The 27220-nt window shown below is 35.2% G+C and overlaps 1 pseudogene; it reads right to left on the bottom strand.

Moving 5' to 3' along the window:
- On the bottom strand, window positions 1–27220 carry LOC105032499 (flotillin-like protein 3; annotated as a pseudogene).

Here is a 27220-nt window from a genome sequence, read left to right as displayed (position 1 = left end):
TTAGTTGGTGAGCTGGCCCATCCATGGTGGTGGTAGCATTTCTATTCGCTCTTGAACTATCTCGAATAGAGGTGGTAGCATGCGGTACACTCCGGCCACCTCCTGCTCTAGCCCCTATCAATGGTCTCACCACCATTTGTCCAAACACTAATCTTTGGCTAGAGTCCCCTTCACAGTCTTAGCATTGATCCTTGGATATTAACGTAGGTCCCATTACTGATTAGGAGATAGTCTTTCAGAGCAGCATAATTTCCTTCAAGGGATTCAAAGAGCTTGCGAAGGTAAAATCGTTGGGCCTCTGTGAGGGCAAACATCCTCTCGGTCTTCTTTTTCTTTGCATACAACTCTCCATTAGCTTATTGCTGGCATGCAAAAAATTCTACTTCAGCTATGGTCTGACATCCCTCTACTTCCTTCTCTTTCCCATAAAGTGCAGCTTTAGCAATCTTCTGCTTCTTAATTATACAGCTCCCAATTGGCTACTTAAACCTATAATTGAAAATATTTGGTAATTCAAAAAATATGTTTTAATAGTCTATATTTTCAAAAACTTATCCTTTCTTTTGCTCAAACAACAAAGGTAATGAAGGGAGCCTGAAGGCTAATAAGCCACAACATTCAACAAAATTCCTTGATGTGTGGGACTTGAATTGAACGCAGACCCCACATCAAGAAGAGAAGAGCTAGGTGTGGTGTGGAAGTAAATCTAAATGAACATTCTTGCTGATTCATGTAATGAAAGAAAGTTTAATCAATCAATATACAAATTGCATTGCATTTTTTGAAAATGTCCTATCAGATCGGAAACTAATTTCTAGAGCAGAAGCTATCGCTTATGTTTAATAGTTAATTAACTACTTAAATAACAAGACAACATGACTACAACCTTCTTCTGCTCCTCCAAATGAAAGCTAGTTAGGATTAGTTAATTAAATAACAAGATACCATGACCAAAACTTCTTCTCTTCAAAATAAAAAGCTAGTTAGTTAATATTAGTGAGTCGATATGCAAATTGTATGGCATTGTTTGAAAGTATACTGACAGGTGTGAAACTTATATAGCAAAAGCTATCACTTATTTTTAATGGTTAATTCAAATAACATGACCACATGACAAAAAATTATTCTTGCTCTTCTAGGTGATGGATTTCCTATGAAAGATAGTTACAATAACCAGTCATAAAAATATTAAATCTTATCTTGAAAGACATATTGCAGGAGACCTTTGAAAACATGTTTAACTCATGAAAAAAAGTCTAATTTAGAAAAGAAATATAATCAGGGATTAACAATTCTTTTGAAATTCTATGATAACAATATATTTTTTTATATGTTCCCGGCAAAAGGTCTTAGCTGCTTAAGTAGAACATGTTATGGAGGGATTAAGCTAGGAAACTTGAGATAACTTTGTTACAAAAGCATATCTATTTACTAAATAAACCAATTATCCGACATAACCAAGGGAGGATAACTTTGTACATTAATAAAGTCTGTTGAGAGTAGCTACGGAAAGTCATCTTTATATATTGAGAATCTGTATATTTTTTTTGCTTTTGTGAGTCAATTTGCTCGATGAAGCAAAATGATGCTTGTAATTACTTGAAATAATAAAGCAAATATAAACAAACAAATTCCCTTCCTACACAAGCGCTGCCTAAGTTTCCTAGATAATTATGTATCCCCTAAATAAACTCAATCCATTCCCTTGATGTCACATTCCCACTTTTTCTATGAATTGATGGGATAGAAAACATAGTTAAAAATTTGTAAATCACAAATCCTAATCATTTAGTGCCTGCTTAAACAAAATTAGCTCCAGTGGTGAAGGCCCATGAAAATTAGGCTTTGGTTTGTTGCATTAATAGCTGAACTTAGATTAGAATCCTATCTAAAATTTAAAGAACCATGATTGATTTAAAATAGATCTAAGACTAACTAGGATATATGGACAGAAGCCAGAGTTTTAGTTTTTGGGGGAATAGTAATTGAGAATTAGGAAAAGATATAAGAAAATTAGGGTGACAAAAAGATTTAGGATCTTCTACTTAAAAATATATTGAAGCAAAGAAAAGATTATTAATATGATTTTTTTTGGTATTTAAAAAAGTTCATAGCAGACTAAAGAATTAATGATAAGACCTTTACAATAACATCTATCATTGACTTGAATAGAAAATGAATTTATAAGGCTGCTTCTTAAAAGATATCATGACAAAACTTTACTACCTTCGTGAACAATAAGACCTCTAAATAATAAAGTATAATTATTGTAACTTGAGAACAATTCAAAGAATCATTCATCTAAGGACCATAGACTGATGGAGGGAATATGCAGCAAAGGTTTACTACCTACATCTCATAATCAACAGTTTTAAGAGCCTTAAAACCGAGATGAGCTCGTAACATTGTGCATCTCTTGAGCGGAAATATTCAAAACTCCACTATCGCCGGAGTTTCTGATCCCAAAATATTAAAGAAGGCACATCTGGGAAGAACTGTTCTGCTGATTTAGTTGATAAAATTAGGCATTTCAAACTTTGCTGGTTATTACGTGTCAGTTTTAAATTGAATAACTCCAAACACTCAATATTTTCTCTATAATGAGACCTGAAGATTGTATCTTGGAATCCAAATCTGAATATATGTGAATTAAGATTTTTGAGGGTTGAATTAAAATTTACTGTTGAGGGTCTAAAGAAGAAGAAAAAAAAATTAAAATTATTTTTTATATAATATAGAGTGTTTGGAATTATTCAGTTTAAAGCTGACACACAATAACATGCAAAATTTAAAATGTCTGATCTTACCAACTGAATCAGCAAAATGATTCTCCCCAGATGTACCTTCTTTGATATTTTGGGATCAGAAATGCCGGCGGCGATGGAGTTTTGAATATTTCCGCTCAAGAGATCGGCAATGTTATGAGCTTGGATCACGGGGTTGTCTTCATAAGGCTCTTAAGACCGGCGATGCTTTGAAGAACTCATGCCGGCTCACATCGACGAGCTGCTCCACGTGAGCGTTATAGATTAAAAGGCCGAACTGATTCCGCTCCATCCAGACCTTCTCAAACTCTTCTTGTTTGAAGGACTTGTCCCCCTGGAGATCTCCTCCATGGTCATGGATGCAGCGAGGACGTGGGTCTCGCCTTCCTGGACAAGGTCGTTGACGTGGTTGGAGAGCTGGTCATGGGTGGAGATGAGCCAGGCGTATCTTATGAGGCTCTCGTGGTCGTCGACATGAGGGCCGATGGTGAACACAGCAGAGACGATGGAGGGGAGCTTCTCGGCGCTCACCGCCTGCACCTCGAACCTGTAGTTCATTGGCGAGACATCAATGACGGTGCACGACCGGCCCAGGAGGATCCATGCCTTCTTCTCTAGCTTTATGTCGGTATCCCAGCGCCGGTGATGGCCAGCTACCGCGACGTGCTCGCAACCTTGTACCACAAAACAATTTTTTTTTTTTCCTTCCTTTCGCACAAAGGTTTGCGTGAGGAGAAAAAGAAGGCTATGGGAAGATGGATGGGTTGGAGGGCAGATTCATATAGAGAAGCTGAGAGTAATCCGGTCTCTAAGTCCGAGTCCTAGACAAGGAAGAAGACACTCGTTCATCAAATTCCCAGCCCAACTCGGTAAAGGAAGGGCTATTTTTTATGGGAAGATAATTAATAGCCTTGTTATCTCATTGGAGTGATCAACTCCGAAAAATAAGTGGTTAAAGATACTAAACTTTTATTTCATTTTATTTTTTTGGTAAAGTTTAAAAGATACTGATTTGGTGGCCTATAGAATATTTTCTGTACTTTGAAATCGATGTTGATTATACTATAGTTGTGCTACGGCCAAAAACCGTTGGATTCTTATTCAAAGGAGCCTAATGGAACAAAAAATCATTTGGTCCTTTATCAGAGAAAAATTTATTGGAACAAATTTGGCACATTTCTCTTAATATTAATTTTAAAATTTTAATAAAATTAATAATTTTTTTATCATCAAAGTTGCTAGTTTTGTAATTAATATATATATATATATATATATATATATATACTATTCTTTTTTTTTCTCATTTTCAGCATGCACTATTTTTATAGAGAAAGATGAGAATAATTTGGTATCTAACCCCAAGCCCTAAAAAAAGAAGAGGTTCATTAACAAAATTTCTATTAGAACCCCAAACAAGAAGGGCTATTTTTTATGCAAAGAATAGTTAATAGCATTATTATATTATGAGTTAGTTAGCTCTAGAAAATAAGTGGTTAAAAAAATACTATTTTGAGATTGGTGAAGATTAGACTCCAATCCTTTTAGGGCCATTGGATTCTCATGCAAAGGAGTCTAATAGAGGATTAAAGGTGGACTTTGAAATTATCTTAATTCACAATAATGGTTCCCACATAAGTGGAGAAATTATTGAGTATTTGTGATGAAAAGCTTTTTCCATCACAAATATTCAATTATTTACAATGAAAATTTTTTGGCACTAATATTTGAAAAAAATAAAAAAATTTAAAATTTAAAAATTACATATTATTTATGATGAAAATATTACATCGTAAATAATAGAGTATTTATGATAAATAGTATTTTTCATCACAAATACCAATTATTTATGATGAAAGTTTTCATCGCTAATATTTAAAAAAATATTAAAAACTCAAAAATTATAGATTATTTACAACAAAAACATTATGTCATAAATAATTGATCATTTGCAATGAAAATTATTTTTCATCATAAATGCTAAATTATTTATGATGAAAAATTTTTATCACCAATATTTTTTAAAAAATAAAAAAATTAAAAAATATAAAAATTATACATTATTTGTGATGAAAATATTACATCATAAATAATATAATTTTTATGATAGAAAATTATTTTTTATCATAAATAATTGATTATTTATGATGAAAATATTTTCATTATCAATATTTTTAAAAAAATAAAAAATTTAAAAAATAAAAAAATTATAGATTATTTATGATGAAAATATTTCATCATAAATAATTTAGTATTTATGATGAAAAACTATTTTGCATCATAAATAGTCCATTATTTATGATGAAAATATTTTTATCACCAATATTTTTTAAAAAATAATAAATTTAAAAAATATAAAAAATATAGATTATTTATGATGAAAATATTGCATCATAAATAACTTAGTGTTTGTAATGAAAACTTAATTTTCATCATAAATAGTGAATTATTTATGATAAAAATATTTTCATCATAAATATTTTTAAAAAAATAAGAAATATAAAAATTATAAAAATTATAGATAATTTATAATGAAAATATTGCATCATAAATAATACAACATTTTCAATAAAAAATTATTTTTCAACATAAATAATCAATTATTTATGATAAAAAATACTTTCATTATCAATATTTTAAAAAAATAAAAAAATATAAAAATTATAAATTATTTATGAAAAAAATATTACATCATAAATAATATAGTGTTTGTGATGAAAAATTATTTTGCATTATAAATAGTCCTTTATTCACAATAAAAATATTTTTATTGTTAATATTTTTAAAAAATAATAAATTTAAAAAATATAAAAATTATAGATTATTTGTGATGAAAATATTATGTCTTAAATAACTTAGTATTTGCAATGTAAACTTATTTTTCATCATAAATAGTCAATTATTTATGATGAAAATATTTTCATCATCAATAATTCTAAAATAATAAAAAATTAAAAAAATATAAAAATTATAGATTACTTGTGATGAAAATATTTCATTTTAAATAATTTAGTATTTATGATAAAAAATTATTTTCATCATAAATAATAATTATTTATGATAAAAATATTTTTATTGCTAATATTTTAAAAAAAATAAAAAATTTAAAAAATATAAAAATTATAGATAATTTATGATGAAAATATTATATTGTAAATAATATAGTGTTTGTGATGAAAAATTATTTTTCATCATAAATAGTCCATTATTTGTGACAAAAATAATTTCATCTTATATATTTTAAAAAAATAAAAAATTTAAAAAATATAAAATTATAAATTATTTATGATGAAAATATTACATCATAAATAATATAATATTTATGATAAAAAAATTATTTTGCATCATAAATAGTCCATTATTTATGGTAAAAATATTTTCATCATCAATATTTTTAAAAAAATGATAAATTTAAAAAATATAAAAATTATAGATTATTTGTGATGAAAATATTATGTCATAAATAACTTAGTATTTATGATAAAAACTTATTTTCTATCATAAATAGTCAATTATTTATGATGAAAATATTTTTATTTACAATATTATGTAAAAATAAAAAATATAAAAAATATAAAAATTATAGATTATTTATGATGAAATAGCAAAAATATCATAAATAATTGATTATTTGTGATAGAAAATGAGTTTCTATCATAAATACTTCATTATTTATGATGAAATAATTTCATCGTTAATAATTAAAAAAATTAAAAATTTAAAAAAATAACTTTCGACACTGAAAAAATCATTATCCCAGTACCTAGACTTTATCGGATGATGTAATAAAATTCTTCACCTACAACCGAATCAACCGTCTATAAATCAAAGAGCAAACCACCTTAGAAAATCAAATGCAAAGAATTTGATTCAGAGAAAATATCAACTTCCAACTATATAAAGAATAAAATTTTATCAACTATTCGATGGACTAAATTGTGTCATTTACTTCTAAACCATCCCAAAATAATTTGGCCAACAATCCCTTGTGATAATAAAATCCTATAATATCTTTAACAGAAAAATGTAACTTCTTGAATGCTATCCTTAATCTACGGCAGATGATGCACCACAGCAATCTGATCGCTGAAACTACCAATTGATGTCGATCCTCCATCAAAAAGATTAGACTCTATATAGAAACAAAGGCCAGCAGATCACCTAAAAGTTGATCCAAACAAGATATTTGTCAAAACATAAGAACATGATCAAAATTTTTAAGTCATGTATAACTAAGATTGTTAGTTAACATCTGTAATGTATCAGCAGAAAAATGGTTATCATCCAATAGTATATGATAATGTGTTGGTCTGCTAATCCCCTGAATGGAAACAAAATATAGATAAATTGATAAAAAATATTTTAAAAACTAGATAAAACTAGATTATGCAAATAAGCCCCTCCTAACCTGAAAAAATAAAATAATGAAAAAAAAATATCAAAAAAATATTATCTTTATACTAGTATTGCTGTAAAGATACAAATCAAATTCTATCGGATTACAAATCCTTATGTCGACCATAGTTTTTAATCATATGAAAAATATCACTAAATTTTTAAGCCACTTAATTGATCAACCCTAACAAAACCATATGAACATCAACTAGGCTCTTTAATATATTTTAGATCCACAAAAGTATGCATTACAAAGGATAGCCAAGCTGCTTTTTTATGTATGTAATTATTTTTAAAAAAATCACAAATTAACTATTTATATAAAATTTTTTATTAATAAAAAATTAATTTTTTGATGAAATTATTTTGAAAAAAAAAATTGGGCCAAAAATTTTTTAGATTAAAGAAAATTAATTTTATTTTTCATCATAAATATTTTTTTAATGTCACTTTTTGTTGTTAAATTTTTTGGATAGAAAATTTACTTGGTGAGAAAAATCTAAAATTATTTTTTTATGAAATTGTTATTGAAGAAATTTTTTTTATAGAAATTATTTTGTTGAAAACTATATTTACATTGCTAATAAGATTATTAATGATGAAAATTTAGTTTTCATCACCAATAATTTTTTTTGCAAAATTTTTTAAGAGGAAAAATTTTTTTAATGGGGAATTCTTATTTTTTTGGAGAATTAATGGCAACAAAAATCTAATTTTTGTTGCTAATAATTTTATTGATGATGAATTTTTTTTCATCGCAAATAATTTTTTTAGAGGGAAGATTTTTTTAGTGGAGAATTTTTTTTTTTGTGAGAATTATTCATGATGAAAATTTAATTTCCATTGCTAATAAGCTAATTAATGATGAAATTTTTAGTTTTCATCGTAAATAATATTTTAAGAGAAAAATTTTTTTTCATGGGGAAAATTTTGGCAAAAATTATTAGCGACAATTTTATTTTCATCACAAATAATTTTTTTTAGCGAGAAAATTTTTGATGGAAATTATTAGTGATGAAAATTAAATTTTCATTACTAATAACATAATTAATGATGAAAAGTTTTTTCATCGTAAATAATTTATTTAGAGAGAAAAAATTTTTAGTGAGAAATTTTTTTGTTGTTTAACAGAATTATTAGCGATAGAAATTAAATTTTTGTCACTAATAATGATTCTTTCAATGCACGTCAAGTCAACATCATTTCACGCGAAACTCTCTTCCCCCCTTCTCCCCTCTCACCTCTCCTCTCTCTCTCCTTAAGCTTTCCTCTCTCCCTCTCCCTGAGCTCTCCTCTCTCCGTGCTCTGCCCCCCCTCTCTTCTCATTGGCGAGCCCCTCTCCACCGTCACCGCTGCCGTCTACGCCGCCCACCATTCGCCGTCCGTCGGAGGTAAGGTTCCAATCCTTTTTTTTTGTGTTGATCGGGCCACCGGGGTTGGAGCTATTCAGGGGGGGCATGGGCGGCCAACGATGCCATAGGGCTGGGGAGGGGGTCGGCCGGTAGGGAGGTGGTCGGCCGGTAGGGAGGGGGTCGGGGGCAAAACAGGGGCAGGATGGGGTCGGTGTTGGAAAATATGTCCCAAAAACCAATCGTTAACCTGTTGACGGTTCAGCAACCTTATATTGTAATTGATTTGTTAATAAATAAAATATATTTTTGATATTTTCATCACAAGTTTTCATCTTTTAATGAACTCCATTGTTGTGATGAAGTCCTTAGGACTATTTAGGTTCAATAAAGAGAGGATTTATCGATGAGTCCTTAAAATTGTTCACGACCAAATGATAGGTTATTAATAAGGACGACAGCTTTTATCGAGCATTGGTCGCTGTAGGCCATATGGGTTGGTTGTCCTCTTAACCAAAGAGTTTGAAGACACTGGTATGGCATATAGATGAGATGTAAGGGTACATCATTATTGAATATGACCAACTCTAAAGCATTCTACTGTCGAGAATGTCTCTGATGGGATATAGGTATAAGTGTCCCTTAGACTTGAGATCGCCTCAGTGACTTGCAAGCAACTCACTGTGCTTTGGTACTGGACTAACTGAATTTCTAATTCAGTGATGGAAGGCTTCTGGGCACAATCAAGTACTTGCGAAGTTAGAGTGTGATCAAGATGGGACTGACCACTCCAAGAGTTGGAGAAGAATGAGTCGCTATATTTCAATTTAGCAAAACCTTGGCCAGGATAATCCATTAGATGGATTTAATATTTTGAAATACAATGTGGACAACCTGATCAGAGTTGACAGTTGAACTCTGAGGTGTCCTATGAGCATTTTGGTCAAGGGGATGAATCATATGGAAACTATATCTGTTATAGCCCAAAACCTAATTCAGCCCACCAAAATGAAAAAAAAAAAAGAGAAGAAAAATAGAGTAAAACCGGGAAGAAGACTCCCGGTAGGAGTCTTCTTCTCTGGCGAGACCCAAGCACATTAGGAGTCCTAGGACCCCTCGAAATCCTAGGACCCTCTATAAGAAGGTCTCCCCTCTCTTTAGAATCGATCCATCGGCCTCTTCCCTCTCTCTTTCTCTCTGATTTCCTCGAATTAGAGCCGCGAACACCGCCTTGTCTTCGCCGTGATTGCTCTCCGACGAAGTCACCGGAGGTCAAGGTAAGCTTCCCTCCTTTTCCTCCCTTCCTTCCTCTTCCTCCCATGCCCTGTGCGCGGCTGCCGGCGACGAGCGTCGCCGATTTTCGGTCGGGGAAAAAGACTCTATTTTTGGTCTCTTTCCCGTGAACTTTTCCGACGCCGGCGATCAAAATTGACCGCCGGCCACGCTCCTCCGTGACCGGGGGAGTGGCCCCCGTCGGCCGCTGGCCTCCGCTGTGGCGGCCGTGGCCTGAACGGCCCAGCCAAGGAGGAGACACCGTCCCCTGTTCCAGCACGGGAAGAACCATGAAAAAAGAAGAAAAGAAGAAAAAGAAGAAAAAAGAAAAAGAAGAAAAAGAAAAGAGAAAGAAGGAAAAAGAGAAAAAGAAAAGGAAAGAAAAAAAAAAAAGAAAAAGAAGAAAAAGAAAAGAAGAAAAAGAAAAGAAAAGAAAAGAAAAGAAAAGAAAAAAAATATAATAATAGTAATAAAAATAAATATATATATATATATATATATTTATATATATATATAAGTAAGTAAATAAATAAATAAATAAATTAAAAAAAAAGAAATTGATGAGAGAGAGAGTTTCTCTCTCTTCTTTCAGTCTGAACCCTGACTTTCTCTCTCTGGAATTGGACTTTCTCTCTCTACTTTCTCTCTCTAGAATTTTCTCTCTCTAGATTGTTTTTCTCTCTCTTGATGGATTTCTCTCTCTAAAGTTATCCTTCTAGGATTAGCATAGGGGAAGGCTTCATCTGATGATTTTGATCAAGTTTAGAGACGAGTCTGATTTTAAGCAAGATTTTAATTTTGGGATTTGTTAGATTTAATTTTGAATTAAATTAATGTAAAAATATAATTTTGGATAATAGGCGCGGAAGAATCTACTAGAAGTTAGTCAATCTATCCGTTCAGTGCTCCGTGAAAGGTAAGTAATGAATCATCTTCTCGAGATATTCCATATTTATTCTGAAAATAAATAATTATTCTCTGAAATTATGCATGATTTATGAAATTATGTTTTTAAAGAAAAGTGCTTTTGAAATGTTATGGTATATCGATTTATGCACATATTTAGTAAAAGATTATGATATATATTGTGGTACAAAGTGTTTTGATATAGATCGGATTTATGCTCTCGGCCTAACTATGTTTCAGTGGGCCCCACCAATGGGGATTATACGTTGGTATTTGTGGACCCTGCCAGTGGGGGTTGTGCGCTGGTGTTTGTGGACCCTGCCAGTGGGCGTTGTGCGCTGGTATTTGTGGACCCTGCCAGTGGGGGTTGTGCACTGGTATTCTGTGGACCCCGCCAATGGGGGTTAAACGTTGGTCATAGTCAAGGCTGTTGAGTTACGAGTGTTTTGAATCGAATCAGATTTATGATTATATTATATATGAATATTTAAAAATATTTGATTTATATTAAATCAGCATGAAATATACTCTTATGTTTATTTGCAGTATTATTCTTGAAAATTATATAATATCTGAAATATCTGGTAGAGATACTTGTTACTTACTGGGCTGTCTAGCTCATTACCTTTCTTTCTATTTTTCAGACTCAGATAATTAATTTCGAGCGTGGGACGAAATATGGGGACAGAGCTTTTAGAAGCGAGATTAACATTGTCAACTTCATTAAACTTAGATCTATTGTTTTATTGTTAGCAAAAATTTTATTGGATGTAAGACATTTGATTTAATTACTTGAATTACATTTGAATAATAATTATTTGAATTTATTCCGCTGCGATGCATTGATATCGTGATGAGATGCCTTGCATGCTTATGGAGAGAGTTCTTCATGAGTATGCGGTGGTTGCTGCGACCCTCGATTCACAATTTCAGGTCGGGGGCGTGACAATTAATATGGTATCAGAGCATAAGTGGATAAATTATGACACCTAGAATTTGACATAGTATGAGTGTAGGTGGGTAAACATTAAGAATATTGGGACGTTAGAGTATGAGCATCATAATAAACCATCCTAACAAATAGATAAATAAATCTAATAAGATTTTACCACTACAAGGTTACCATGCCTCCCCGTAGAATGACAAGAACTACTCAAGAAATTTCAAGAGAGACATCACAACCACGGGATGGTAGCACTCCCCATCTGATCAGTGGCACCCCTCAGGAGGAGGGAGTCGTAGATCCTAATGGGAGTGCTTCGAGAGCACGTCAGGAAACCAGATATGGCTCAGTTAATGCAGACCCTAATCAGGATGGTACAAGCACAACAACAAATACAGCAGCAAATGTTTGAACAACAACAGATACAATGAGATACACAACAACATCAGCATCCACCACCACAACATGGAGAGCAACCAGTACAACGGAACAACATTTCAGAATTTAAAAAGCTTGCTCCTCCAGCTTTCAAGGGGACTACTGAACCTTTGGAAGCTGATAACTGGATAATGGAGATGGAGAAGGCCTTCGCTGTCCAAGAGTATCTTGATGAAGAAAAGATTCGATATGCAGCTTATTTACTACAAGGAGAAGCATACAACTGGTGTCAGCGACTACAGCGCAAGCATGAACAAGATGGTGAAATACTTACCTGGGAAAGATTTCGGATTGCATTCTATGATCAGTATTTTCCTCGGAGTATAAGGATCCAGAAAGAGCAAGAGTTTATTTATTTGAAGCAAAAGGGTATGAGTGTGACTGAATATGAAGTAAAATTTACAGAGTTAGCAAAATTTGCTTCGAGATTAGTGGATGGTGAGCAAGAACGTGTTCACAAGTTTGAGATGGGACTGAGAACTGAGATTCGAAAACAAGTGGTTCCATGTGAATTGACAACTTATGCAGATGTGGTAAATAAAGCACTGATAATTGAAAGGGAAGTCAATGAAGAACGCATGGAAAGGGAAAGAAGGCAAAGAAAGAGAACACAATCAAATGATACATAAGGGCAGAATAATAAAAATATCAAAAGATCAGCTAAGGAAGCAGTAGACAACAAGACTCAACAGATTGATGGTGAGCCGTGCTCCAGATGTGGCAAAAATCATGCAGACAAGGATTGCTATTGGAATATCGGTGCTTGTTTCAAATGTGGTCAGAAAGATCATAAAATTGCTAGCTGCCCGCTAAATACTGAAAATCAAGTTGGCCAAAAAACTCATGAAGGACAACATAAGGGTGGTGGACAGGTTTCTAAAAATCAGGGAAGAGTTTATGCGCTTTCTCAACAGAATCCACAGGCTTCCAATACAATGGTGACAGGTATGAAAAATTTCGAGGACGAAATTTCTTTTTAGGGGTGAAGAATGTTATAGCCCAAAACCTAATTCAGCCCACCAAAATGAAAAAAAAAAGAGAAGAAAAACAGAGTAAAATCGGGAAGAAGACTCCCGGTAGGAGTCTTCTTCTCCGGCGAGACCCAAGCACATTAGGAGTCCTAGGACCCCTCGAAATCCTAGGACCCTCTATAAGAAGGTCTCCCCTCTCTTTAGAATCAATCCATCGGCCTCTTCCCTCTCTCTTTCTCTCCGATTTCCTCGAATTAGAGCCGCGGACACCGCATTGTCTTCGCCGTGATTGCTCTCCGACGAAGTCACCGGAGGTTAAGGTAAGCTTCCCTCCTTTTCCTCCCTTCCTTCCTCTTCCTCCCATGCCCTGTGCGCGGCTGCCGGCGACGAGCGTCGTCGATTTCCGATCGGGGAAAAAGACTCTGTTTTTGGTCTCTTTCCCGTGAACTTTTCCGGCGCCGGCGATCAAAATTGACCGCCGGCCACGCTCCTCCGTGACCGGGGGAGTGGCCCCCGTCGGCCACCGGCCTCCACCGTGGCGGCCGTGGCCTGAACGGCCCGGCCAAGGAGGAGACACCGTCCCCTGTTCCGGCATGGGAAGAACCAAGAAAAAAGAAGAAAAGAAGAAAAAGAAGAAAAAAGAAAAAGAAGAAAAAGAAAAGAGAAAGAAGGAAAAAGAGAAAAAGAAAAGGAAAGAAAAAAAAAAAAAGAAAAAGAAGAAAAAGAAAAGAAGAAAAAGAAAAGAAAAGAAAAGAAAAGAAAAGAAAAAAAATATAATAATAATAATAAAAATAAATATATATATATATATATTTATATATATATAGTAAGTAAATAAATAAATAAATAAATTAAAAAAAAAGAAATTGATGAGAGAGAGAGTTTCTCTCTCTTCTTTCAGTCTGAACCCTGACTTTCTCTCTCTGGAATTGGACTTTCTCTCTCTACTTTCTCTCTCTAGAATTTTCTCTCTCTAGATTGTTTTTCTCTCTCTTGATGGATTTCTCTCTCTAAAGTTATCCTTCTAGGCTTAGCATAGGGGAAGGCTTCATCTGATGATTCTGATCGAGTTTAGAGACGAGTCTGATTTTAAGCGAGATTTTAATTTTGGGATTTGTTAGATTTAATTTTGAATTAAATTAATGTAAAAATATAATTTTGGATAATAGGCGCGAAAGAATCTACTAGAAGTTAGTCGATCTATCCGTTCAGTGCTCCGTGAAAGGTAAGTAATGAATCATCTTCTCGAGATATTCCATATTTATTCTGAAAATAAATAATTATTCTCTGAAATTATGCATGATTTATGAAATTATGTTTTTAAAGAAAAGTGCTTTTGAAATGTTATGGTATATCGATTTATGCATATATTTAGTGAAAGATTATGATATATATTGTGGTACAAAGTATTTTGATATAGATCGGATTTATGCTCTCGGCCTAACTATGTTTCAGTGGGCTCCGCCAATGGGGATTATACGTTGGTATTTGTGGACCCTGCCAGTGGGGGTTGTGCGCTGGTGTTTGTGGATCCTGCCAGTGGAGGTTGTGCATTGGTATTTGTGGATCCTGCCAGTGGGGGTTGTACGCTGGTATTCTGTGGACCCCGCCAATGGGGGTTAAACGTTGGTCATAGTCAAGGCTGTTGAGTTACGAGTGTTTTGAATCGAATCGGATTTATGATTATATTATATGTGAATATTTGAAAATATTTGATTTATATTAAATCAGCATGAAATATACTCTTATGTTTATTTGCTGTATTATTCTTGAAAATTATATAATATCTGAAATATCTGGTAGAGATACTTGTTACTTACTGGGCTGTCTAGCTCATTACCTTTCTTTCTATTTTTCAGACTCAGATAATTAATTTTGAGCGTGGGACGAAATATGGGGACAGAGCTTTTAGAAGCGAGATTAACATTGTCAACTTCATTAAACTTAGATCTATTGTTTTATTGTTAGCAAAAATTTTATTGGATGTAAGACATTTGATTTAATTACTTGAATTACAGTTGAATAATAATTATTTGAATTTATTCTGCTGCGATGCATTGATATCGTGATGAGATGCCTTGCATGCTTATAGAGAGAGTTCTTCATGAGTATGCGGCGGTTGCTGCGACCCTCGATTCACATTTTCGGATCGGGGGCATGACAATATCCGTATGGGTTCTAAGGATGTTGTTCTACACATTCGACCTATCCGACCATCGGATACCATTGCTAGATGGTTACTTTGATTGATATAAAAATTTATTTCTATGCTACTAGCTTAAGCTCAGACCTATGAGGTCACACACATTAGAGTTCACAATCCGATCGGATGGTTGATCAACGATTAAGAATCGTTCTAGGGTTAAACGATCAATACGATTGACATTTAACCCAGTGCAAGTGTTGCAGGAGGATCGATTAGCAATTCGATTGCTAATTGGCTTAATTTGATTAAGCCAATAGGCTGAGATTAAGTCTAATTGAATATGATTTAATTAGATTTAGTTTGGGCTTGATTGGATCAAGTCCAATTGATTTATTGGATAAGCCAAGTGCAAGAAAAAACTAGTCCTAGTTCAATTAGGACTTGGGTCAACCTAATTTCTAATTCGATTAAAAAATTAAATCATATTTAAATCTAATTTAATCTGATTAAATTAAGTTCTTAATTGGATTAAGATCTATTTTAATTTTGTTGATTTGGTTTTGGTTTGATTTGGTTTGAGAAACCAAATTTGAATGTCATAGATTGAATCCTAGTAAGACTAGGATTCCACCTTGCGCCACCTTAGCCCCCCATGCCCACTCTCTCTTATTTTGTGTGACAAAACCTTCTCTCCCAGGCCTTCATGCATGCTCAAAATCTTTCTCTCTTTTTCTCTTACATGGAATGTGGTTGTGGACCAAGTGAAAGTAGGAATTTGTTTGGATTTCAAATTCTATAAGATAGAATTTTAGGAAACAAAACTCTTTCCTTATGGCACTGATTTTATTCAGATTTTTTTTAAGATTTTTATGGATTTTATGGCACATATTGTGCACCCTTTTCTGGTGGTCTATGGTAGAAAAAAAAGGAGAGGGCACCCAAGAGTTGGGCACCCCTTATCTTGCCCTGTTTGGATTTTTCTTGACTAGGTATTTGACCTAGACAAGAATTTTTCATATCTCATTATTTAAGATGAATTTCTTTTTAAAATTTTTATAAATTATAGATCATTGAGAGACCTTTGGGGCATGTGAAAATCAAAGAGAAAGAGTGTAGGGATGTAGAGATATAATAGACACAAAACTATGTGTCTGGGTTAGAGCAAAGAGAAGAAGAAGAGGGACTTCTTCTAGGGTTGCTGTGTTCACCTCTTCCCTTCCTCCATCAGTGAGTTTTCTGAGAGTGTCTCACATCTAAAACTCTTTCTCTTACTTCTCATCTTTGGAAGAGTCCAAATCAAGAAGAAGGAGGCATCTGATCGACCATCGAAGAAGGATCAGCACAGTACTAGCATGCTGTGCTGATTTTCTAGATCAGAACTTCTGATCATGATTCGTGGGCTCATGTGGATGACTCCTAGAGGTCGGACATATGTGTGGCTCACAACATCATCCTCAAACCTGGATCAGCAAAGTTAGAATGTCTAACTTGCAAGGTAATAGATCTGATCTATTATATTTTGCATACATTAGATGTAGCATAGAAACATGTTGATATGATCAACATGTAGTTCTTGATCTTTATATTTTAATTTTTGATTTAATACCATGTAATAATCATGTAATAAGATCTTAGATATAGGGATTCTCTAATTTTATAAGATAAATTTTGATTTATTTTACTCTTTCGCTGCTTGATCTTGAAAAAGTTTTAAGATCTAACCCTGAAACCCTAGATCTGGTTCCTTCAATTGGTATCAGAGCCTAGATTGTTTATTACATGATTATTTATACATACTTAAATTATTTCTTAGATTAGATCTAATTTATAATCTGATTGTTAAATCTAAAATTAAAATTTTTAGATCAATCACGAACTGTAGGTTGTCCTGCTGTAAGGTTTACCCCTTAGAGTGTAAAGATTGTTCTAGTTCGTGTAAATCTATCTTTGATCATAAATTTGTTAGATGTGATCTAGATTAAATTTATAATTTATTAGATTTAAAAAGTATTTAAACCTAAATTGAAATCTCTTTGTTAATAATTTCCACACAAAGAACCATCATATATTTGTTTGAGAAATTTGCGCAGTTTAAAGTTGAAATTGTTTCAATTACATGAACCTATTTAGATTAGATCTAAAGTAGTTTCATGCTTATTTCACTTGCATTTTAATTATGAATCAAATATGTAACTTGGTTGGTAGAACCATATTGTAAAAATATTTTACAAATATGAAAATTATTTTTGAAAAGCCGAATCCCAATACTCAGCCCAAAACTTAATTGAGAATTAAGAAGTTGTTTGATTAGGTTTTAGGATTGTGAATTGAAGAACCTAAGACACAAACCATAACACATTGGGTTAATGGGTTAGTGGAAATTAGGTCCATTAATTGGGTTAGACCTAAGGTTAGATTAAAGATGGACTTAATTAGAGAATTGACTAAATCTAATCAATTATTTTCTTAGATTAGGTCAAGGATTCTCTAGATCAATTACAATAGTTGTAGTTGGTCAAGTCCATATCTTTAACCAGAACCAAATGGATTTGATTCTTGGCTAAGCGGTCTAGCAGGAACTATTAGGTTGATCTAATTGAAACTAATTAAACCAGTTGGTGTCTAAGGTAAACCAGACCGATGGTTTTTAATTGTCAGCTCGCTTACCTAGTCATTTCTGATGGTGTCTAAGGCAAGCTTTGGCGAACCCTCCCACCAATCGAACTTACTGGCCTCTTGGTGAAATTATGTTTTGATCGGATCACTTGACTATTCGAGCTGACCCATGTCAGCTAGGTAAATCAGTGTGATTGATTTAGGTGCTTTTAGACCAGCCCTTTTAAATGGTCTCCCTTAAGCTGACTTGGTGAAGCCAGTGGAAGGATCATGATAAGCTGGTTCATCTGACCTCCTCTTCTAAATTAATTAAATCCTCTAAAATTATTAGGTCCTTAAAATAAAATAGTTATGATGATAACTAGATCATAGCCTCCCATTAAGTAGATGATAATGGGTCCATCAGTTGGATAATCATTGGAGGCCTAAAGGCCTGGTGCTTTTCGGCTGATGGAATTATCATTCATAATATGATTTCTTGACTGCATCTTTCTAAATGGTGGTTAGGTTAGCCAACCAAAGTTGGGCCTAATCATTCATTGGCTAGATGGGCCAAGTATGGTCATATTAATGGTTGGACCTAACCAGACCTTTTTAGTGGAGGCCAAAGCCTACTGATTAAGGACTGGGGCAAAATTAAAATTACTAAAAATTATTTAGAGAAATAATTGATTATGAACCTACCCTTAGATGTACATGGGTTGGCCAACCAAAGTTTGGCTTGTGTGCAGTCTAAGTGGATTCTAGTACCCACTAAGAAATTAGGATAATTTTCGAACTGGAGGTAGAGGCTACCAATTCGAATAAAATAGTGAGAGAAACCTTTTGATTAAAGTCCAAATCTTTAGGTTTAATGAATCAATTACTAATTAGGTTATGGTTTTTCTTTGTGCAGATATGGCCACTTCCCTATCGCTCCGATCATTGTTGGACAATGAAAATTTGGTGGGACCCAACTTCGATAGCTGATACCGAAAGTTGACGATCGTTTTGGAGCATGAACGGATTCTATATGTAATAACAGATCCTGCACCTGAGGAGCCAGCTGCCAATGCACGTGGAATAGTCAGAGACACTTATCAGAAGTGGCTCAGTGATCAGACCACGGTGCGCTGCATCATGCTGGCTGCCATGAGCAACGAGTTCAGTTGCAGATTTAAGATAGCTCAGCCAAAGGACATGCTTCAAGTGTTGGAGGATGCCTTTGGCACACCCGATGATGTAGAGAGGCACAAGACTAGTTGTGCCATCTTCAACGCCAAAATACGGGATGGTGCCTCTGTCACTGATCATGTATTGTACATGATCGAGCTGATGGAGTATTTGAGCAAGCTCGACTTTCCCTTGCATAAGCAGCTTGGGAAAGATGCAATACTGAACTCGCTGCCCAAGTCTTATCTCCCATTCCTCACTCATTATAGAATGACAAAGCCTGAAGTAAACTACCACGGGTTACTGGGGTTGCTTCAGAACTTTGAGAAGGATCACCAACTCCAAAAGGAGTCGGTGAACTTAGTGGGAGGTTCGTCTTCTGGTTCTCGACCCTTAAAGAAATGAAAGAAAAATAAGAAGAAAAAAGTGAAGAAGGTGCAAGTTCAGGCTGGGACATCAGTGTAGGGCCAGACCAGAAAGATCAAGCCCGATAAGAGTCAAACTGAATACTTCTTTTACAAGAAGTGAGGGCACTGGAAGAGGAACTGTCCTCAGTATGTTGCTTTCCTAGAGCCGAACAGGCAGAGAAAGAAGCAAGCTATTGCTGGGCAAAGTATTTATATGATAACTCCTTGTAATTTCTCTATTTGTGATATAACTGACTGGGTATTGGATACCGATAGCCCTTACCATATTTGCAATTCATTGCAGGGGTTGCAGGTCAGTAGAAAATTCGAACAAGATGAGAGATTCCTGAACGTTGGAGATGGAAGACCAGTTCCAGTTCTAGCATTAGGAATCTTGAAACTTGTATTTGAGTCCCATACCGTTGTTCATAATGATTGTCATTTCTATCCTAGTTTCTTTTTAAATATTATTTCTGTAGGCCTTCTAGCCAAAAATGATTATGAAATTTTAATAAAGAAATAAGTTTGTAATATCATTATGAATGGTGTTACTATTTTTTGTAGACATTTAAATAATGGTGTGTATATATTATCACAATCTGTTAACGTAGTCTATTCTACTGGTAAGCACCCTAGATTAGATAGTACATCAGATATCTACTTATGGCACTATAGGCTAGGTCATATAAACAAGAACAGGATAAATAGGTTGACCCAAGAGGAAATCTTTGAAGTCAGTGATTGTGAATCACTTCCAACCTATGAGTCCTGTCTTCTTAGTAAAATGACCAAGTCATCTTTTATTGAAAAAGATGAGAGAGCTACTGAGCTCTTGGGCCTAGTACATACTGATGTATGCGGGCCCATGAGCACAAGTGCTAGAGGTGGATATTTCTACTTCATCACTTTCATGGATGATCTATCCAGATATGAATATGTCTATCTGATGAAACATAAGTCGGATTCATTTGAAATGTTCAAATGATTCTGAAGTGAAGTAGAAAAATAAACTGAGAAGAGTATTAAAACTCTTCGATTTGATCGAGGAGAGGAATACCTTTCTGGTGAGTTTTTCACATATCTAGGAGAGAATGGGATTCTCTCCCAATAGACTCCTTCAGGAATACCACAGCATAATGGTGTGTCTGAAAGGAGAAATCAGACTTTGTTAGATATGGTCCGATCCATGATGGGTTTTGCTAGCTTAACGATATCCTTCTGGGGATATACACTCGAATCAACCTGTTATCTGTTAAATAGGGTTCCAAGTAAGTCTGTAATTAAGACTCCATATGAGATATGGATAGGGCGTAAGCCAGCACTTTCACACCTTAGGGTCTGGAGGTGCCCGGCCTATGTCAAACGATTAGTTACAGATAAACTTAGACCTAGGTCTGACAAATGTACATTCATAGGGTACCCCAAAAAGATCAAAGGATATTTTTTCTATCATGTTGATGAACAAAAGGTGTTCATCAGCCTTAAGGCAATCTTTTTAGAAAAGGAGTTCCTTAGTGAAGAAACCATTGCCTTTAAGGTTGAACCTGATGAAGTTCAACAGGTAGAAGGACCGACACCAATAGCTGAACCTGAGTCGGATTTGATTAGATCAGATCTGAAGCCCAATGTATCTACTCCATTAAGGTGATCCGATAGAGTACCATGTCAGTCGGACAGATACTATGGTTTTTTGGTTCGAGATGGTGATCCCATCGAACTCGATGAGAATGATGAGGATTCGATCACCTATATGGATGCAATGTAGAGATCTAATTTTGAGAAATGACTTAAAGCCATGAAATCCAAAATGGAGTTCATGAAGGTCAACGATGTATGGATATTGGTTGACCCGCCTGAAGGGGTTAAACCCATTGGGTGTAAATGGATCTTCAAAAGGAAGAGGGGCATAGATGGAAAGATGGAGACCTATAAAGCCCATCTGGTTGCCAAGGGGTATCATCAACATTATGGTATTGACTATAATGAGACGTTCTCTCCTATGGCAATGCTCAAATCCATTCAAATAATGCTTGCAATAGCTGCCCATCTAGATTATGAGATCTGGCAAATGGATGTAAAGATAGCTTTCCTAAATGGAGAGATGACCAAAGAGATGTATATGATACAATCTGAGGGGTTTACATCTACAGATGAGTCCAAGGTGTGCAAGCTTTAGAGATCCATTTATGGATTGAAGTAAGCTTCTTAGAGTTGGAACATGTGTTTTGATAAGGTGATCAAAATATATGGCTTCGTTAAGAATGGAAAAGAGCCCTGCATCTATAAATGTGCAAATGGTCCAGTTGTGGTATTCCTTGTCTTGTACGTGGATGTATTCTCTTAATCAAGAATGACATCCCTGCACTATAGGGAATAAAAGTTTGGTTGTCATCACAGTTCTCTATAAAAGACTTGGGTGAAGCATCCTACATCCTAGAGATGAAGATCTATAGGGATAGATCTAAAAGGATGCTTAGGTTATCCCAGTCTACGTACATAGACACTGTACTGAAGAGGTTCAGCATGGAGAATTTCAAGAAGGACTATCTACCGATAGGCCATGGAATTTCTCTCTCTAAGAAAGATTGTCCGACAACTCCTGAAGAGAGAGAGCATATGAGTAGAGTCCCATATGCTTCGATCGTGGGATCTATCATGTACGCTATGATATGTACAAGGCCAGATATGGCATACTCACTAGAAGTAGTGAGTAGATACTAATCTGATCCTGAAGAAAATCACTGGAAGGTGGTTAAAGCCATTCTTAAGTATTTGAGAAATACTAAGGACCAATAGTTGATTTATGACGAGTTAGATCTGAAATTTATGGGGTTCACAGACTCCAGCTTTCAATCTGACCATGATGACAGTAGAAGCATGTCGGGTTATATCTTTACTCTGAATGGTGGAGCCATCTACTGGAAGAGTTCCAAGCAGCATACTGTGGCAAACTTTATTTGTGAGGCAGAGTACATCGCAGCATCGGATGCCACGAAGGAAGCTGTGTGGCTGAGAAAATTCATCACCGAGCTTGGAGTAGCACCCTCCATCGATGATCCAGTCCTGCTCTACTACGACAGCACTGGTGCCATTGCTCAGGCGAAGGAATCTAAAGCACACTAGTGGACGAAGCACATTTTGCACCGCTTCCACCTAATTTGGGAGATTATGGATCGAGGTGACATCAACCTTCAGAAGATCGACGGAAAGGAGAACCTAGCAGACTCTTTCACTAAAGCCCTGGTGATAAAGGAGTTTGATAACCACAAGTCGAAGATGAGTATTAGATACTATGCCGAGTGGCTTTAGGACAAGTGGGAGTTGTTGGAAAATATGTCTCAAAAGCCAAACGTCAACCTGTTGACGGTTGAGCAACCTTGTATTGTAATTGATTTGTTAATAAATAAAATATATTTTTGGTATTTTTATCATAAGTTTTCATCTTCTAATGAACTCGGTTGTTGTGATGAAGTCTTTAGGACTATTTAGGTTCGATAAAGAGAGGATTTATCGATTAGTCCTTAAAACTGTTCACGACCAAATGATAGGTTGTTAATAAAGATGATAGCTTCTATCGAGCATAGGTCACTGTAGGCCATATGGGTTGGTTGTCTTCTTAACCAAAGAGTTTGGAGACACTGGTATGGCATACAGGTGAGATATAAGGATACATCATCATTGAACATGACCAACTCTAGAGCATTCTGCTGTCAAGAATGTCTCAGATGGGATATATGTATAAGTGTCCCTTAGACCTGAGATCGCCTTAGTGACTTGCAAGCAACTCACTGTGCTTTGGTACTGGACTAATTGAATTTCTAATTTAGTGATGGAAGACTTCTGGGCACAGTCAAGTACTTGTGAAGTCGGAGTGTGATCAAGATGGGATTGACCACTCCAAGAGTTGGAGAAGAATGAGTCGTTGTATTTCAATTTAGCAAAATCTTGGCCAGGATAATCTATGAGATGGATTTGATATTTTGAAATACAATGTGGACAACCTAATCAGAGCTGACAATTGAACTCTGAGGTGTCCTATGAGTATTTTGGTCAAGGGGATGAATTATATGGAAACTATATCTGCATGGATTCTAAGGATGTTGTTCTACAAATTTGACCTATCCGACCATCGGGTATCATTGCTAGATGGTCACTTTGATTGGTATAAAAATTTATTCTTATACTACCAGCTTAGGTTCGGATCTATGAGGTCACACACATTAGAGTTTTGATCTGATCAGATGGTTGATCAACGATTAAGAATCATTCTAGGGTTAAACGATCAATACAATTGATATTTAACCTAGTGCAAGTGTTGTAGGAGGATCGATTAGCAATTCGATTGCTAATTGGCTTAATTTCATTAAGTCAATGGGCTGAGATTAAGTCTAATTGAATATGATTTAATTAGATTTGGTTTGGGCTTGATTGAATCAAATCCAATTGGTTTATTGGATAAGCCAAGTATAAAGAAAAACTAGTCCTAGTTCAATTAGGACTTGGGTCAACCTAATTTTTAATTCGATTAAAAAATTAAATCAAATTTAAATCTAATTTAATTTGATTAAATTAAATTTTTAATTAGGTTAAGACCTATTTTAATTAGGTTGATTTGATTTTGGTTTGATTTGGTTTGAGAAACCAAATTTGAACAAGTCATAGATTGAATCCTAGTAAGACTAGGATTCCACCTTGCACCACCTTAGCCCCCCACGCCCACTCTCTCTTATTTTGTGTGACAAAACCTTCTCTCCCATGCCTTCACGCATGCCCAAAGCTTTTCTCTCTTTCTCTCTTACATGAAATGTGGTTGTGGACCAAGTCAAAGTAGGAATTTGTTTGGATTTTAAATTCTATGAGATAGAATTTTAGAAACCAAAACTCTTTCCTTATGGTACTGATTTTATCTAGATTTTTTTTGAGATTTTTGTGACTTTTATGGCACATATTATGCATCCTTTTCTGGTGGTCCATGGCAGAAAAAGAAGGAAGGGGCACCCAAGAGTTGGGCACCCTTGTCTTGCCCTATTTGGATTTTCTTTGACTAGGTATTTGACCTAGACAAGGATTCTTCATATCTCATTATTTAAGATGAATTTTATCTTGATATTTTCATGGATTATAGAGCATTGAGATTCATTTGGGGCATGTGAAAATCAAAGAGAAAGAGTGTAGGGGTGTGAAGATATAATAGACACAAAACTATGTGTCTGGGTTAGAATAAAGAGAAGAAGAAGAGGGTCTTCTTCTAGGGTTGCTGTGTTCACCTCTTCCCTTCCTCCATCTTTGAGTTTTCTAAGAGTGTCTCATATCTAAAACTTCTTTTCTATTTTTCATTTTTGGAAGAGTCCAAATCAAGAAGAAGGAGGCATCTGATCGACCATCGAAGAAGGATCAGCACAGTACTAGCATGCTGTGCTGATTTCCTAGACCAGGACTTCTGATCGTGATTCGTAGGCTCGTGTAGATGACTCCTAGAGGCCAGAAGTGTGTGTAGCTCGCAACATCATCCTCAAGCTCGGATCAGCAAAGTTAGAACGTCTAACTTGCAAGGTAATAGATCTGATCTATTATATTTTGCATATATTAGATGTAGCATAGAAACATGTTGATATGATCAACATGTAATTCTTGCTCTTTATATTTTAATTTTTGATTTAATACCATGTAATAATCATATAATAGGATCTTAGATCTAAAATTTTCTGATTTTATAAGATAAATTTTAATTTATTTTAATCTTCCGCTGTCTGATCTTGAAAAAGTTTCAAGATCTAACCCTGAAACCCTAGATCTGGTTCCTTCAGTCGGGGGGTGGGATGGGGTCGGGGGTGGGATGGGACCGGGGAGGGGGCGACCGACGGTGACAGTGATGGGCTGGTGGGAAGCTGGTCAGCCGACAGAGAGGGGATTGGGGATGAAACGTGGGTGGGATGGGGTCGAGGGGCGGGATGGGGCCTGGGGGATGGGGCCGGGGAGGGGGTCGACCGACGAGGAGGGTTTGGGGGCGAAACATAGGCGGGATGGGGTCGGGGGGGGCATGGGGTCGGGGCCGGGGAGGGGGTCGGTCAGTGGAGATGGGGTCGGGGAGGGGGCGGCAGCAGGGAGGGTTGGGTGACGGTGGGGAGGGAGGAAGGGAAGAGAGAAACGAGGGAGAAAAAAGAAAAAGAAAAAAAGGAAAAAAAAGAAGAAAGAAAAAAAAAAGAAAAAAGAAAAAAAGGTGAAAAAAACTAAAAAAATAAAAAACTAAAATATTAATAATAGTATTTAATTATTTGATTAATAAAAATAAAATCTGGATCAGGATCTGAATTGGATCGAGATCGAGATTCGGATCGAGATCTCGATTCGGATTAAGATCCAGATTGGGATTTGATCAGAATTTGAGTTGGCATCCGAGTCGCGTGGAGTTGGAGAGGGCAGTGGTGCCATAAGGGGTGGCTCACGAGGGGTGTGTGATGGTGTTGGCGCCACGGGAGCGGGGGTCATGGGGGTCGAGTTCGGGTGGCGCGGGGTGTGTGACGACATCGGCACATTGGGAGCGGAGATCGTGGGGGTCGAGTCTGGGTGGTGCGGGGTGTGTGACGGTGCCAGCATCATGGGAGCGAGGGTCGTGAGGGCCAAGTCCGAGCAGTGCTAGGTGTGTGACAGCGTCGGTGCCGTGGGAGCGGGGGCCGTGGGAGGCTGAGTCTGGAGCTTGTTTAGAAGAAAAAATATTTAGAAAAAAAATATTTTTAGGTAAAAAATATGTAAAAAAATATTTATTATTTTTAGGTAAAAAATATTTAAAAAAAAATAAAAAACCATCGAGTCCTCAAGAATAGATTTCGTTGTTATTATTTTATGTCAATATTATTTGGCTTTCTCAACTGCTTATAGTTTATTTTATATTTATTGCATAAAATTTTTAGTGTTATTGCTGAAATTTATAATTTTTTTATTCCGCTAGCACAATGCACATTACTGTTGCTTATTATAATTTAATTATTTTATGTGTTGTTTTGTTTGCTTTTGCTTATTATAATTAAATATAAAAAGTATTTCTATTTTAGAGAAAATTTTATTGAAATTTTTGATGAAAAATTTTAATACAGAGTTATTCTTTTTTGATAAATTAGAAATTTATCTTCGAATGTATGTTCATAGATGGCAGTTAAATTGTATTGAGCCATAGATTTTCGTTCAAGAATGGATCTTGATCGAGATCGACTTTTAGATGTCCCATAATTGGGCTTTCTGGAAATGTATTAATCTTATTATTGGATGTTCCGGATCCTAACTCAGATCCTGATCAGATCCTGATCTGGATCCCAATCCGAATCGAGATCTCAATCTAGATCTCAACCTCGATCCAATTTGGATCATGATCTAAATTTTATTTTTATATTCATTTATATTCATTTATATATAAAAATTATAGGTATGACACTAGGAGACAGACGACGACGTTCGCATTCACAGTCTACCCCGGAGGCTGAGGCACCTTCACCGATTTTCACTACCGCATTAGCTCCATCGTTAGAAGGTCCTGCACTGGCAGGTCCCAGTGAGACGGGTTCGAATGAGGCAAGTCCGAATGGTATTATTATATTTTTTATATAATGATATTGATTTTTTTATTTAAATAGCTATCATACTAATGATTGATTTATTGTTGTTTCAGGCCAGTCTCCATTAGTAGTGAGGTGAGGGTGAGGTCCATCGAAGAACCTTGCTTTAGAGCATTGGAGACGTGAGTATCTGGGACAGTGTCTTCATATCGAGATACCTTCTGGCTATACCAGGCCCATTAGGAGATGGTGCGAGCAGTGGAAGATCAAGCTGGGCATCATATGCCCCCGTGATGCTTTTCAATTGACGCAT

Source organism: Elaeis guineensis, chromosome 7 (assembly GCF_000442705.2).
Source record: "Elaeis guineensis isolate ETL-2024a chromosome 7, EG11, whole genome shotgun sequence".
NCBI lineage: Eukaryota > Viridiplantae > Streptophyta > Magnoliopsida > Arecales > Arecaceae > Elaeis > Elaeis guineensis.
The sequence above is the reverse complement of the archived record's forward strand: the minus strand, read 5'-3'. Positions and strand labels throughout refer to the sequence as shown.